Raw genomic sequence first — 15,309 nt, 5'->3', positions numbered from 1 at the left:
AGAAAATTGAAATATAAGTTCTGACAATATTGGAACCCTGATAGATAATAAATTAATTTGAAGGGAAACAGTCAAAATGGAAATGACAAAATATAATACACATAGCAAACTGGAATGTAAGAGGAATAGCATATAAAGAAATAGAATTAGACCAACTATTAAATGAAAGAAATTTTAAAATAGCAGTAATCGCCGAAACAAAAAAGAAATTCAAAGGAACTATGAGAACCGAAAATTTTAATGTGATATACAGTGGAGTGGACAGAGACCAAAGAGCACAAGCAGGAGTCATGATTTGGATTCATAACTCCCTTTCAAAACAGTTAAAACATTGTAAATTATGGAATGAAAGAATAACAGAAGCTAGAATAAAAATAGATAGAGGCTATTTAACAATAATTGGTTTATATGTCCCAGAAAGAAGAGAACAGGATAATAGGATAATACTGATTTTTATAATCAGCTACAAAACATATAAAATAGATAAAAATGATTATGTAATTTTAGCAGGAGACTTAAATGCAACAATTGGAAACACGAAAATTAATAATAATATAGGAATACATCTAGAACATACTTTAAACAGGAATGGTAAAAAATGGATCGACTTTGTAGTTTATAACAACCTAAAAATAATGAATTCCTTCTATAAACATAAAGACATACATAAATATACTTGGGCAGCAAGAGGATGGAAATCAATATTAGATTACTTTATATTAAATGAAAAGACATCAAAATTTTCACTAGATGTTAGAGTTCACAGAGGATATGAAATAAGCAGTGACCACTTCCTTTTTAAAATAAAATTAAAGATTACCACCTAAATGGCTACAAGTAACAAGAACAGAAAGAAAAATTGAAACATTTGTTTATAAAACTAGACTATTGAATGATACAGATGTACAATGGCCATATGAACAAAGAATTAACCAATATCAAGATAAAATAAAACAAAATGAAGAAATAGAAAGGCTTAATATAAAAATGATACTAAATGCAGCAGCAAATGAAACCTTAGGAAAGACCAAAAAATTAAATAAAAAGGGAAAAAACTGAAGATCTGGGATGATACAATCAAAGAAATAATTAAGAAGAAAAAAAGAAGAAGCCTATCATAAATGGTTAAGCAATAAAAGATTAGAAGATGAAATAGAATAAAATAGAAGTAAAAATTGCACAATATTTAAAAATAACAGGTGTAATTAACTCTATATATTTAAACCAAACCTAGTTCAAAAACAAACCAGACTAAAAGTATACATTAGCCCTACCAGTCTTAATGTATGGAAGCGAAACTGGACAATAAAACAAAAAAGACAAACGAAGATTAATAACAGCAGAAATGAAGTTTATGAGAAAAACTGCAAAGTATACCCTATTTGATCACAAAAGAAACGAAGAAATTATGAAAGAATTAAACCAAGAACCAGTAATAGAAAAAATTAAAAAATATAAACATAAATGGATGGAACACGTTCAAAGAATGAAAACAGAAAGATTACCAAAACAAGCCTTAAAGTACAAACCATTAGGAAAAAGAAAACCAGGACATCTTCTTAAACGATGACTTCTAAGGCCGGAACAGGTCATGCTAGGCCCAAATCCTTGTTACATATGATGATGAGTTTAAGATGATTCATTCAAATTTCTATGAATGAGTCTTACATAAACCAGTTTTTATTCAATATGTAAAACTCAACTAAGATAATTTTAGACAATGTTCAAAATACAGGCAGGCATAGCAAAGTTGATTGAACATGACACAAGAAGAATTCAGGAAGAGCATGAAATTCCCCAGCATTATCTACAGGAAAATTTATACGCACTTGCTTAAAAATACCATGCATTCAAAATGGTCAGTTCTGCTCAGATTATGAACAATTCCAAAAAAAACTTCATGATATAGACTTAGATATGGACATTATTATTATTATAAACCTCCATGGAGTCAAAGACTTATCGTGGGAGGTCCACTGTTATACACACAGTTTATCATACTATGCCTTAAATATATTTACTGTCTCTGTGCTCACCACACTCTCGGGCAATACATTAAAATCACTCACCACTCTCCATGCAAAAAACCTGCTCCTCACTCCTTATACAGCTTCCAGGGATAATCTCTTGTTCTCTTCCTATTTTCACCCATTCTGTGCAAAACCTCCCCGACATTAATCTGTTAATAACCTCTTAGCAGCTTAGTCTCGATCATATCATCTCGACTCCTATCCACCAATTCCTGCAAATTGCATTTTATCAATCTGTCTTCATACTCAACATTCCAGAGATCAGAAACCACCTTAGTCGATCATCTCTGAACTTTTACCAACACATTTTCATCTTTTTGAAAACCAGGTGACCAAATCTGTGCATAGTAATCCATATGTAGCCTGATGAAAGCCTTGTACAAAGGAAAACCATAACATCCTTACTTCTACAAGTCAGTTCCCTCCGCATCATTCCCACTATGTGTTGTCCTCACAATTTTAGTAACATGTCCCCGAAATTTTAGGCCCTTGTCTACAATCACTCCCAAATCTCTCATCTCCTCTACCACATGCAAGATATTTCCACCAATTGTGTACTCTACATCCCATCTCTGCTTCCCATATTTCAAAACCTTACACTTTGCAACATTAAATTGACATCCCCACTCATTTACCCATTCAACCAGTGTATTCAAGTCCTCCAAAACTACAGTATCTGCTCTACTCCTGATAGCTTTCCCCAACTTTGTATCATTTGCAAACAACTGCATATCACCATTCAGACCTCTCCAAATATCATTTACATACAAATTAAATAGCAATGAACCCAAAACAGACCCTTGGGTTACACCACTAGTAACTTTCCTCTTTTGGGATATCACTTCTCCATAGACAACTCGCTGATACCTATCAGACAGCCAATCTCCAATCCAGCAAACTAATCTAATCTACTGTTCAGCCCCATTCGTTCCAATTTAATTACCAGCTTGCCATGTGGCAATTTATCAAATGTCTTTGCAAAATCTAAATATACCACTGTATATGCAACACCCTTATCCAACACATTTGTCACTTAATTATAAAAAGTAAGCAGATTGTTAAAGCACGATCTTCCTTTAGTAAATCCATGCTGGCCACCAAAGAGTATTTTTCTACTGTCAACCCAATTCTGAATCTTGGTCCTAACTAACTTCTCTAATACCTTAACCACAACTCCAGACACACAGAATAGTCTATAATTCAAAGCTCTACCCTTATCACCTCCTTTATGAATTGGAACAATTTTACCCTCTTTCCACTCTTTTGGAACTTGACCCAGTAAGAGACATGTTGAAAAGATATACAAAAGCTGTTGTTAACTCTCTGGCACATTCCCTCAAGACACGTGGTGAAATAGCATCAAGTCCCACAGCTTTATTCACATCAAGTCTATTCAATTCCTCATATACCTCCTATTCACTTACTAACAGTTCCTCCACCTTCTTTCCTACTGCATCATGCAGATGTCACATTCATAAGAATAAAATACCTTTATAAATTGCTCATTAAATATCTCAACTATATCCCATGCAGCAGATATCATTCCTCCATTTTCACCAATCAATCCCATCCTATCATAATCATTCTTTCTTTTATTGGCCACATATCGAAAAAACTCCTTAGGATTTTTTTTGGCTGCTTTAGCTAACTGCTGCTCAGACTGCACTTTTGCTACCCTTATCAAACGAGTCACCTTCCTCGGCTGCTCTGTATTTCTCATGCAACTGGTTGTTATAACTATTCATATTGTGTTTCTTCAATAATATCTTCTTCCAGATTGCATACCTCATCTCTTGATTCACCCATTTCACACCTGCTCTATTTACCCTCTTAACCTTTGGAATACATTGTGATATTGCCTCCACCAAATAGTGCTTAAGTAGGGCCCAAGCAGCATTGATATTCTTTCTATCCAGTTCCTCCTTCCAATTTATTATCGCAAGCTGTTTCCTGAGCTTTTCATAATTACCAGTCTTATAATTCCACATATATCCCTTTCTAATAGACATCCTCAAATGACTGGTCACCCTGCAAATGATCACCTCGTGGTCACTCTCACCAAATGGTGGAAGATTTGACACCTCGTTTATAATATATAATAACATCATCTGATGAGATGATCAAATCCAATACTCTTGATCCTCATTACCCTCCATTACGTACTGCCTAAGGTAATTGTCTTTCAAAAACTCCAAAAATTCATTTTCTTTACCCCCAGATACAGTCTTTTGCTTCCAGTCTATATTACCATAAATAAATATTGCAATCAGATGAACAAATCCTGGTAAAATGTTGCAGTAGACGTATCATTAGTAGCACATAAATGTGACGTGTGTGTGTGTGGAATTGAAAAGCAGTATTTGATTATCGATATGTAGGCAAATGTTATACATCACATTACTGTCTTCTGGAATGGCACTAAAATAATTTTTTTTTTTTTTTTTTGAAGAATGCATATGGAGTATTTTATACAAACTGAGCATACATCTTCAAAGTTAAAAATCACTTAAAAGACACTATAAGTCCTGGGACTCATCTTGGAAAGGAAATACGGACTTGGTTCTATATTGTTCCACCCAACTCTACTCCATTTATGAAATGTATTTTGTTTGTTAATTTAACATGTTTTCAGGCAGATCTGGATGTCTGCAGAATAAAAAATCTGTTTCCAGTGTTTTTTTTTTTTTTTTTTTTTTTTTTTTTGCAAACTCAATTTTAAGATATCACTGAACAAATGTATATTATAAATGTGTAGGTAATGTCACATCTAGATGAAATCAGATCCGACATTCGAGTCCTTGGATGCAACATCCAAACCTGACCAAAGAGAACATTACAATGACTTTCAGAATACGCTACATAATTCGCTCATCATGTTAAAGTTTTCTAAATTAAAATATGATTTGGAGTCATGACAGTTAAGTCATCAGCATGTGGTTTCTTCCCTGGGGGGAAAGAACTTGTGACAAACAGCAACATAACTAACATGGACAAATATCTGAACAGCTTTCATTTTGTGAAGAAAAGTATTAACAAGCAGAAGCTCAGATTTCCCATTTTACAAAAATTCACTTTGTAATTTATTTATTTCTACTTTTCTGTAAAGACTGAAAATTGCAAACCAAGCTAAAAGCTTCCTATCAAATAAATGTCTAATTAGCTCTCCAATGCTGTTCACATATTTCTACATAACTTTTAAAAGGAAAGGGATTCTTTCAGATTTCAGTTTCAATTTTAAGATATAACTGAACAAATGTATATTATAAATTTATAACTGTTAAACAAATATGTTCATTATGGTAGGAAAAAAAAGAAAAAAAAAAACTGACAATCACCTTGAAGGCTTGCTTCAAGTCATACCATTTTTCATTCCTAAGGCAAAATTTCTTTTCTGAAAAAGAAAAAAAAAATATATAAATGAAATTTTAAGCCTATATTATAATCTAAATAAAGTTAATACATCATAAATACCAGATCAATTCCAAATTTTCCAGTCTAAACAGTGGGTCAAGCCATCTTCTTTTGGAACTTAACATCCATAACTCAAACTGGCTTCCCTTCTCCAGTTCTGCTTACTAAACTATAAGAAAATGTCAAAGAAGTATTTGTTATTAGCAATGATGTAACAAATTGTTAAGCTACCCATCAGAAATTAACAGATGATCCTCACTATTTTCCCATCAACCTCGAATTTTTTTTTTTTTCTTAACCAGTTATCCTTCTAAATAGACCGCAGATCTCAGCCCCCTCCCTTCCCACCAAGTAACTCAGACATCAAGATTTTTCAAGTTTCTTCTTCTGCATTAGAGAAGATCTTCCACACTGCCACTTTGTCTTGCATCCTTTAGCATTATATAAATAGTACTGATTGAGGTGCACTTCATGACTTCTTTCCACAGTCCCACTATTTTAGCTATCCTGATCCAAACACCTGTTCTAACTTAACTGAAATAATTTTGCTGGAATGAAAGCTTTCATTCCACATGCCATTCAAAATCCAACTACTTTCAAAGCCTTGGTTCTCAAAAAAAAGTATATCAAGGCAGTCCAAGTAAAACTTCAGCAATTTGCAAGTAGCTTGATACTTCATGTTCACATTCAGCCTTTAGCTTACACAGCAGATGCAACAAACTAGCAGCAAGGCAAAAAGGCTCACTTCCTATTCAAAGGGCAAATTCAGTTGTCTTGTCTCCTACCAAGGCTGAATTCTGTTCTTTTATGCTTCCACCAATGTCAACATCAGTACCATCATGACATTAACCAAAGGCTGACCTCCTTGAGTCAATTTCTTCCTGCAACTCCTGCACAATAAATTACTTCCCACTATACCAAGAACAGCTCATTTGTACTCATAGAACTCTTGTCAGAAAGAAAATCTGAATAACTTTGCTACCAACAGCATTGCCGCACCCGGGGAGGGGGCCGAGGGGCCCTGGCACCCTCCAAACAGAAAAAAAAGACTAGAAAATTTTCCAAAAATCTTTTCCTAATTAATTTTTTATTATTATTATTAGTTATGTTGTGTCGCGTCTTCTATTTCTATACTACGTATGAATTAACATTCACATAAGGTGGGAATACCCTCTGGCTCTTGGGAATCACAGCCGTTGTGAATGCAAGGCAAACAAAGTAGTGCTTGGGCGATACTCTGTTTGCCCAAGCGGGCCAGCGATCACGGGTATCATGTATTGGTGATCACTGCAGATGCTCAGTCATAGGTCGTATGCAATGCGTGGTGTGTATTCTCAAATAGTCTACTCAACTCGACCCCCCCCTCAAAGATTAAATCCTGCGTGCGCCACTGACCAACAGTAAGCTTTCTGATTATCCCTCAGCTGTGTTAAGTTTTCTGAATGAAAAAAACTATGAGGCCAGTGTAGTAGCTGCTAATTGTGTGCATTTTTCTGGCTAGTTAACCTGTCTTCAGCAGTGGAAAAAATCTGAGTTTATGGGAAGAATAATCCTCCCAATTTTGCTTAAGATTTAAAATTAACACCTATCCTAAAGCAAATCTATATTCAGTCCATTCCAATCACCACTGTTTTAGTTCTCTTGAAAATCATGGAGAAAGTCATCAAGAGCCAATTTCAATATCTAAAAGGTATACCAATTAAGTAGTAGAATCCATTGTGATTATAAAATATGGATTCTGCCAATCTTATTCCACAACCTTGTACCCACTTATGGATAAGTCATGGAATGATTTAGAGCAACTCATGTGACCACTTTTGACATTTTAAAGGGTATCTGATCAAGTCTAGCATAAAGGTCTACTTACTATGTCACATGGTCTGCTTTTTACCTGCTGCAGTTGGATCACCAATTTCCTCTATGGTTATTTGCTGTGATGACATCTTCTCCTGATTTTTCCTGTCAATGACAGTGGATCTGGAGGTCCATACTTTCACCTACACTCTTCCTCCTGTATATAACTACCTTCTTTTACTAACCATAAACCTGATCAGTATTCCATTCCTCTTCTTTATCTGAAACCTTGCAGTTTTTCTTGGATTTTCTCAATCCAAGCTTTAAGACACTTCCTAAGTGCCTTAAATGTTGATCTCCTTGTCATTTTTCAGTAGGAAATGGACAACTTGTGAAATGCACCTGCTACCAATATGCCATTCTGTTTTATTTCTTGCACAGAATTTCACTCTCCTTCCCGATTATTTTCGATAATATCTATATCTTCAGGCAAAACTAGAGTTCGTCTTTGTCTCACTTACATTTATAGGCTTCCTTACAAAAACACATCTCCTTAAAAACCTAGATGCCTTTGTCTATCTACTCAACTCTACTTCTTACCTGTACAAATGTTAGCTCTATATAAATTCTAAATCTAACTTTGGAATACTATGCATTTGAAGTCATGTTTCAAAATCTTTCTAAAAATGATTGAAGCTTTCCATAGCAGAACAAAATCTAGTTAATAGCTAATTACACACACACACACACACACACACACACACCAATAACATTTTCACAGCGTTTTGTTTTCTACATCTGGCTTATGTCCCTGTTATATGCATTTTATGGGCTATTTCATTGAACTGACCATTTCTCCATTTTCCTTTAAGCCTATAAGATCTGATGCTGGTCAACATTTGTTTACTCTCCAGCTTCAAATCCACCAAACCAATTTTTCTTCTTTCATTAAATCTACTTTAATTTTCTATAAAAACCTTCCTCATTCTTTTCTCTAAAGAATGCAACCCACCAGCTGCTCAAGAAATTTCCCAGCTGTCAGGAAATGTCTTTGTTTTCCTTAACCACTTGCCTACACTGCAACTAATGTGTTGTGATATAAGCTTTAAATCTCTTTTTTTTTTTTTTTTTTTTTAGGGCTAATACATACAGTAATGATCTACCATTTATCTGACCACATCAGGAAGGCAAAATGTTGCTCTGATAACTGAAGGATCAGATAATTAAGTATACTGACATGGTGCTGTACAAAAAGTCAGTTAATATGCAAGGGCCAGTTAATTGAAGGACAGATAAATGGTAGATTATTGTATATAAAGTAATATCTCATTTCATTATCTGAGAAAATGGATTGGCAACCATTTTGTACATGCAAACACCAAGTTTCATAATAGGAGCCCAAATGACTACTATTGCTTCTGACAGTATTGTTTTTTGGGGATATGCCAGATAAAGGCATACCCAGTCATACAACACGTTAGGTTCCAGACTACAGTCAAATCACTAATCACTACCCTTTCCATCCCTCCCTCCCCACTTGTAAATGCATATAATGGTGTTAATAACCTTTTAAAGCAGTCATATATGTGCATAAAGGTTGGTCGATTGGTAGAGCCTCTGCTATTAATGGCTCGCAAAAAAAAGTTAAGCAAGTTTTAGTGTGGTTAGTAGTTGGGAGGGAATCAATCATTCGATGCTGTTGGCATGCTTTCCCTCGATGAGTTTTTGAACTCCCTGGAGGTGTCACATAATAATAATAATAAATGACATAAAACATTAATTTCCATGCCTTGGTTGTGTGAGCATCACGCAAACAAACAAAAAAAAGAATAATTTTTGCAAATGTAAAAGTTACTCTGAATAGCTTGGCTTAAGGGAGCATGCCAACCAGTTTGATTTCATCATTAATCCACACCATTAAAAGTTTTTCCATTTCAAAAATAAAATGATCACTTTTATGGATAACTAACATTTTTTACTTTATCTTTGTTTTTATCAATTGTAACAATAGTAATACAAGGTAAGATTAGATTGCCTTTCTAAGAAAGCATATTTTTCAAACTGGCAGCACTGAGTTTATTTCTGCATTCAACTCAGTGTATAAATCGAAATGGCTCCCATTTTGAAACTGTTAAGAGCCCAGTTACATACAGGTAAAATCCAGGGAACACTGATAATCTCAATTGAACACACAAAAATGAAAACAGTATGTTAAAAAGTATAACTTATATTCCTTCCTTGATGGTCATTAACTGTAAGCAGAACTTTTATTATATATTTAATCAATGCACCAGCTTGGTATGACTATATGACAGTAGCCTATTCTCCAACAGCTGAAGTAAGCAAATCCACATGACTTAGTGGGCATCACTTCTGGTAACATTAGGGACATCACTGGAAGTGATGTCAAGCCAACCAATGCACTGCCGCACAGAATAGAAACAAAATGCACCACCATGCAAAAGAATAAAAAAAAATAATTCTGTAGAAAATTTCAAAAAAAAAAAAAGAGAACATGTGCATGTTGATTACAATTGAAGTTTTACTTCATGTTTGTGCATTATTTTAGGAAAATAGTTTATTTTTATGATGAATACGGTGTCGTATACTGGTGTGTTTTTTTGAGTTGGGGCAGGTGTGTGTGTGTGTGGGGGGGAGATAAAGGTGATTTTTGAGAGATGTGTGTGTCATTGTTTTGTGGGGGCAGCTGTGTATGGTAGCGTGTTTTTTTTTTGAAGTAGTGGTCATGGTGGATGGGTATGTTATTGAGGGGAGATGAGTTGATGAAGTGGGGTGAGACAGGCTAATGGGGGGGAGGCATTCTTGAGATAGGATAAAGCAGATAGGTGGCAGGTGAATGGGTGTGTTAGCTCTCCATGGGCATGAGCACAGAGAGCTAACATGACTGTTTAAAGTCAGTGAAATAAACAAATCGCCATCCTAACACAAACAAAAAAAACATGAAAAAAACAATACCAGAAATGTGGGCATCAAGAACTAAATACCTCTAGCCTGTGGTCCTTGGGAGCTAACATACACCCACCCCACTGTGCCCCACCTAAAAAAAACTCATCCCACCTGCCACCACAACAAATACTCATCCATTATGCCCACCCTCAAAAAATAAATCCATCCAAATACCCACCATAAACTCCAATTCCTAATATAACACATGCACATATAAAGTAAACCTTAATTATCTAATTAAAGTAAACTTTGACATACACACATTCTTTTTGAAATTTACTGTAAAACTATTTTTCTATTCTTCTAAGTGGTGGTGTGTTGGTCAGCCTTGATGTCACTTCTGGTGATGTCCCAGAAGTCACATGGATTTGCTTACATCTTGGGAGTGTAAGCTACCATCATATAGTGCATACAGTTTTAGGTATTGGGAGGAGGGGTATTAAATATGGGCTCACAGTTTAGTTTTGAGGATAAAAAATTAATGTCACAAAAAGAAAAATATGTTAAAAGTTTTTTTTTTTTTTTTTTTTTTTTTTTTTTTTACAAAAAAAAAAATCAACAGGTGAGCTGCTTTCAGAGGTGAGCTGTAGATTCAAAAATATACAAAATATTATTGGAGAGAGCTGGAAATGACGAGCCAAACCTTGAAGATTCAGTGGTAAACTCTGATATCCTTCAAAAAAAGGAACATGAACTTCATGGCAAACACAAGAAGTTCAATGGGCAGCCTTGGAAAGAAAGTATACCAGAAATGTTCCTGGCTATGTGTAAAATAAGTTACAGGAAGACTGGTAAGAATACAGAACATAAATAGCACCAAGTTGGTGTAACAACACTACCTGTCTGTAATAGCCGAGTCAACAAAACCATGGCATATACAGTGACCCATAAGTCACAAAGGGGTTTAAAAACATTTAATACTTCATTAAATTATTTTTATTTATTTTTTTTGTTATAATGAAATACAGAACCTGGAGATTTTATTCATTATGAAAAACCACATAATGTAAATGCCTTCCATTTTTGGCTTCACAAAGATGGGTCCTTTCAATGGCATGTTTCATGATACCCATTAATGTTTCTGGCTGCAGTAACCTAATTTTTGTACGAATGTTCTCTTTCAGCTGTTGGATTGTCTGGGGCTTGTTCACATACATCTCTACCTTCAGATTACCCCACAGGAAGAAGTCCAGAGCCATCCTATCTGAAAAACATGATTGCCAATTAATTGCAAATCTTTGCAAAATTATTCACTTGCCAAAAATGTTTTTTTTTCCTTCAGAATTTTGGTTAGTTGCTGGTTTATGAACTTTTCCATGATTAAGTTCCCAAAATGCTCCAGAATACCTGAAAAAATTAATAACCGAAAAAGTTATTTCTGTTTTAAAACTCCTTTGGGACTTATGGACCACCTTGTATATTATATCATATATTAATGAAGGGAACTTATTGATTGCTTGATTCATTATCGATAAGTTCACTAGAAGGGAACTTATTGATTGCTTGATTATGAGAACTATATAAAATGCAATTTTTTTTTTTTTTTTTATACAAAATGTGTCTTTTTGAATGATATCAGAAATGGTACTTCACGAGTTCATGCAAGAATGTTGGCTCTCATGATGTTAGAAGTGGGGTAGTTTGTTGATTTTACTGACTTTAAAAGGTTAGGATAATTATTGAGAACTGCAGGCCTGAGATGCTGTAAGTTGGTAATGGCTTGTGTGTTATGTATTTATTTTGTATGTGTGTGTTTAGAAATTTTATTTTTGGATACACTGCGCTTGAATTTCTTTTTTACTTAGTCATGGCATTGGACTATTTGACTATAAATACATTTTTGTGTGGTTTTTAATATTATTAATGTTGAGTTATTATTGGACTGATGCACACCCTAAACAAGAATTGAGTAGGGACTGATGGGATATCAGCACAGATGCTAAAAGAGTGTTTAACTGAACTAGCTATTTCTTTAACCAGGCATATATATATTTTTTCTATTATACTGAGTCCCAGAAAAGGGAAGTTCCACAGGAGTGGAATATTGCATAATGGTGATGAATAGACTGATTTATCCAATTATTGACTTAACATTATCTCTGGAGTGTGTGTGTGGGGGGGGTAGTGAAGAGTTTGGAAAAGTTGGTTAGGGCTTGCAAGAAATGGGTTGACAGACAACTTAACTTTGCAATGAACAGCATGGGTTTACTAAGGAAGGTCATGTTTGACCAACTTGCTTATATTCTACAATAATGTTACCATTGAGTTGGCGAAGAAGAATGAATACACCATACTTTTGGATTTTACTAAGGCTTTTGACAGGATACAGCATGAAAGACTGTTGTATAAATTGCAGAATATGGGATTGGATTATAAATTATTGGCATGGATAAGAGGATAGGCTGACTGACAGATAAAGAAGTGGTATATGGAGGATGTGAGTCTGTAAGATTTAAGGTGACCAGTGGTTTGTCCCATGGAACAGTCCTTGGACCATTGTTTAATCTATAGATTGATGATATTTGAAAGGGGATCTTCAGTTGTTTGTTGATGATGCAAAGATAGACAGGATAATTAGGAATACAACTGAAATGCAGTACTGCTGGCAGAATGATTTGAATAAGCTGGAATTGCAAGCATGTGAAAATGGCTGTCAGTTCAGTGTCTGTAAATGTAAAGTCATGCACTTTTATGCGATGAGATATCCAATGTCCTTGATGGTAGTTATGTGTAGTGGGAGATTTAAGTAATATGGGAGATAGTCAGATGTGTAGTGACAGAGTAGAGTGCCCTCCTACAATGAGTCTGTGAACTCTGGAGGTGTCATGTAATAAAAATATTATATTGGTGGGATTATGTTAGAATTCATCACGCTAGGGATCTTGGAGTTTGAGTAGATAAGAAGTTGAAATACAAGGGCCATATAACAAAGATTGCAAATACAATTCAGAGGATATTTGCAATGCATCCTTATTATTATTATTATTATTATTATTATTATTCCTGATACCTCCAAGGAGTCCGAAGACTCATCGCGGGAGGACACCTACAACTGTCTCTACACCTAACCTCTACTACGAATCATCTCCATCAACGCCATCTACCGCTCACCTCCAACACCACCACAACTAGTAATTTTTGTCTGTAAATTGCGTGTGTTCTGAAGGGCCGATTTGTATGTATGCGGGATGAAAAACCCGAGTTTCCGGGAGAAAAAACCCTGCTACCTCCGTATGAGATCGGCTAACTCACCTTCGATTGAAATTTATCTTTACACAAACCTTGAAGTGTAAAGATAAGGATGTTTCTGTCTCTTTACAAGGCCTCGATAAGACCTCACTTTGACTATTGTGGGTGGGTCTGGTTTCCATGACAATTCTGATACAGTGGAGATGCAAAGGAGGGTATTTGAAATGATATCAGGATTGTGGAATACAGATTATGAAGACGGATTGAGAATTTGTGGAGTTAGGCACTAGCAAATAGGAGAAAGATGTTATAATTGAGACTTAAACTTTTGTGAGTGTGGTACAGGATATTAGTAGATGGAATTTCATTTTATGAGGAATGGAGAAAGCAAATTGAGAATGAAGGCTGTAAGGGGGTGGGGTGAGCTAGATTTTTCTCCCTGAGTGGTGTGTTTGTGTGATTGGAATGGATTGACCCTGAATGTGTTGAGTGAAGGTAGTGTGAATGAATAAGAGAATGGCCTCTCTCAATGAGTTGAAGACTCCCCGAAGGTCTCTCTTAATAATAATTATTATTATTTACCGTTTTGGTGTTTGGAAGACAGCTACCAGGGATTAAAGACATTGGTGGATTTCGTTTATTAATTATTTTGATTTCATGTTTATATTTTTTTAATTGTCTGAAGTCCTCTAAATTTTCTCTGTTGAATCGTGTTTGATGACGCCACTTCATTCGATTACAACCACGTTTTGTTAAGATCTCAGTTGTAGTTGCCCTTAAAGCTCCATATTTTAATTCCGAACTGCAACATATCCAATCAGTATTAAATCTAGTAATAGCAAGCTAGAATCAAATATGACCTGCAATAACGATTAATAACCTCTCCAATCCAGCTCCCATATCACAAATATCCGAATTGCAACCAAAACAACCACAAGATAATTCGACGGAACGAAAAATTTAAGCATTGACTTCCAAAAGGAAAACGTTTCAGCACCAGTACTTTAATATCCTACAACCGGTTCTTGTAGCCACGTATCTTGCTAGACTCCAATGTCTAATCTAAAGCATCGAAGTCTCTTGGCATCACGTGCAACATTTCTTCAGCATCTTTTAAGCTTTTTGATACATAGTAAATATGCAGAATATAATTAAGAGATCTCACCTGTTCATTCTTGTAACATAATAGTTATAATCACTAGAAAGATACTTATTCCACCTGCTTAACTTTTTTTCGTGTGTTTTAATCATTTTTACAATACTTTAAAAACAAAACATCAATCCATTGCAGACGTGCGTTCTTTCAACAAAACAAACTATAGCGCCCTCGTGTTTTTCGTGATTGAAAGTAGAAATAATTATAATCATACTTCCTCTTCAATTAATAAAAGTGAACCCGAAATTTTAATTACGGAAACTATGTTTTCCCGTTTTTGTGAGTTCATAATGCAATAATATATATATCTAAATGATGTCGTTAAGTGTAATGATATCAGATATATGTTGGACCATCCAACATATTGTTGGGTTGGTAATCACGCAATATATAGTATGGCACAGAAAACAGTACCGAATAACTACAAAAATATGTTATGGAGTAAACAAGTTTATTAACAAAGAAATATATGTTTACACCTGATGATATGTATATCCACAACTATTGGTGGAATCTTGGTCGAATAAGGCCTTAACGACGGTCGATTACATGCTCGAAATTGGCACTTTGTCTTTCAAGATAGGTTTCGTTGCATATGCGAAGGTTCTCTGTCATCCTGGAGAAGAAGGATCGGGATATCCGCTGGGCATATTGTGTAATTTTATTCCTTACAAGGTTCGAAGGTGGGTCACGGGGAATACCCATCCCTTCAACATATCCTTCAAGTTCTCTTGATTTCACATCACTTGACGCTTTAATTTC

General features: G+C 35.0%; 1 protein-coding gene across 2 annotated transcripts in view; it reads right to left on the bottom strand.

Moving 5' to 3' along the window:
- Asciz (ASCIZ zinc finger protein) overlaps positions 1-14,689 on the bottom strand; it is a 68,057-nt gene extending 53,368 nt beyond the window's left edge. For both annotated transcript variants that reach the window (XM_090397549.1, XM_090397548.1), the window contains exons 1-2: positions 14,557-14,689; positions 5,366-5,421 (exon numbers count right to left, since the gene is read on the bottom strand). The gene's annotated coding sequence lies outside the window, so the exon portion shown is untranslated. The remainder of the gene's footprint in view (positions 1-5,365; positions 5,422-14,556) is intronic.
- Between the last annotated feature and the right edge of the window lie 620 nt (positions 14,690-15,309).

The sequence above is a fragment of the Typopeltis vanoorti genome, chromosome 9, assembly GCF_054136105.1.
Source record: "Typopeltis vanoorti isolate ZY-2024b chromosome 9, IOZ_Tvanoo_1.0, whole genome shotgun sequence".
Classification (NCBI taxonomy): Eukaryota; Metazoa; Arthropoda; class Arachnida; order Uropygi; family Thelyphonidae; genus Typopeltis; species Typopeltis vanoorti.
The sequence above is the reverse complement of the archived record's forward strand: the minus strand, read 5'-3'. Positions and strand labels throughout refer to the sequence as shown.